General features: G+C 40.0%; 1 non-coding gene across 1 annotated transcript; it reads left to right on the forward strand.

Moving 5' to 3' along the window:
* The first annotated feature begins 638 nt into the window (after positions 1-638).
* On the forward strand, positions 639-745 carry LOC120269527. Its single transcript, XR_005539178.1, has one exon. It is a non-coding gene; the product is annotated as a small nucleolar RNA R71 (small nucleolar RNA).
* The last annotated feature ends 983 nt before the right edge of the window (positions 746-1728 follow it).

Here is a 1728-nt window from a genome sequence, read left to right on the forward strand (position 1 = left end):
TCGGAAGCCTATCCTCAACCTTATGACCACTTCTCAAAGTGATCATCTTCACATGTTCTCTCGGATTAGTTTCGTTGTTGCTAGGCAAGCTTCCTTGAGGTCTCTCTGATACCGACTTCATAATTTGCCACATTCATTCTCTAAATTGTGCAATCATGCGGTGTGGTTGCGAAGTGTAGCTTCGACCGACTGAAACCTTGTATCCTACGATTGGATGAACTTGGTCAAAGCTTTCTCTTGATCGGTCATCCGGGTCTTCAAGCCTAAAACTTGATTCTCCATCTTCGGGCTTATTGTTATTGTTGGAAACCTTGTATCCTACGATTGCATGACCTTCCCTACACCCAGTGCAACTAGTTAGGGCTGCCACTCTAGGAGAAGTTAGAGTATCTAATTTCTTACTCAATGACTCAACCTAGGCCGCCAATGAAGTAACTGTATCAATCTTATGAAGTCCAGCTACCTTTTTTCTGACTCTTGTGTTCCTCTGATATCTGTTCATAGCAATTTCATGAATGTGATATTGGGCTTCTTTAGGGGTCTTGCTTCCTAAGATACCTCATGCTGCTACATCAAGTAACTGCCTTGTGCTTGGGTTCAAACCATTGTAAAAAGTATGAATGATCATCCACTCGGGGAACCCATGTTGAGGATATTTTCCCAGGAGCTCCTTGAACCTATCCCATGTCTCAAAAAGAAACTCCAATTCTATTTGTACAAAGGAGGATATTTCATTCCTAAGCTTCACAGATTTTCCAGGAGGGAAATATCTAGCAAAAAAAGCTACTACCATCTTCTCCTAAGTAGTAATCGATGCTCTAGATAATAAATGTAGCCATTGCTTTGCTCTTCCCTTCAAGGAAAATGGGAAGGTCCTCAATCTGATAACATCATCTGTAACTCCATTAATCTTAAGCATGTCACACACTTCCAAGAAGTTCTTGATGTGGTTGTTCAGATCCTCATCAACCAAACCATTAAACTGTGCTGACTGTTGTATCATCTAGATGCATGCTGGCTTTAGCTCAAAGTTCTGAGCTGTAATCGGTTACCGCATAATACTAGACTGTGTGCCCAAAACTGTGGTCGGGCATAATCTGATAGTGTCCTCTGCTTCTCATTATGTTCTACCATGTTATCTGACGCTTCACCTTCTATTTCAGCTTGATTTAACTGTTCTTACACAGGTTCTTTTCCCCTTCTACGAAGTGTTCATTCAAGTTCAGGATCTCCTTCAACCAATGTCGAAGGGTTCCCTCGGGTCATAACCTGGAGCTGTAACCAAAGAAAGAAAATAATAATAATGATGAAAGAATAAGAAAGTATGAAATAGAATAAATGGTGAATAGCTAAAATAGCAAAGTGCAAAGTGTTTCTAAAATGCCTATTCCCCAAAAATAGCTCCAAAAACTTGACAACACCCTTTTGTGTGTATATCGCAAGTGCACGGGTTTGTCGAAGTAATAATACCCTGGTGAGTGGGTAGTCGTATCCATAGGGAATAGTGATCTGAAACACAAGGATTGCTATTTAACAAAAGTAAAGATGGATCAATAGTTGTGTGAACAATATCAATATGAAAAGAAATAAAAAGAACAAGAAAGAGAGACGTTATAAAAAATGAGAGGAAAGGCAATCGATAGAAAGTGGGCCACCCGGACATTGCTTCCCCTAGGACTATTGCTTCAAGTGCAAAACTGATAAGTGCTTGTGTATTTGTAACACAAA

The sequence above is a fragment of the Dioscorea cayenensis genome, chromosome 9, assembly GCF_009730915.1.
Source record: "Dioscorea cayenensis subsp. rotundata cultivar TDr96_F1 chromosome 9, TDr96_F1_v2_PseudoChromosome.rev07_lg8_w22 25.fasta, whole genome shotgun sequence".
NCBI classification, from domain to species: domain Eukaryota; kingdom Viridiplantae; phylum Streptophyta; class Magnoliopsida; order Dioscoreales; family Dioscoreaceae; genus Dioscorea; species Dioscorea cayenensis.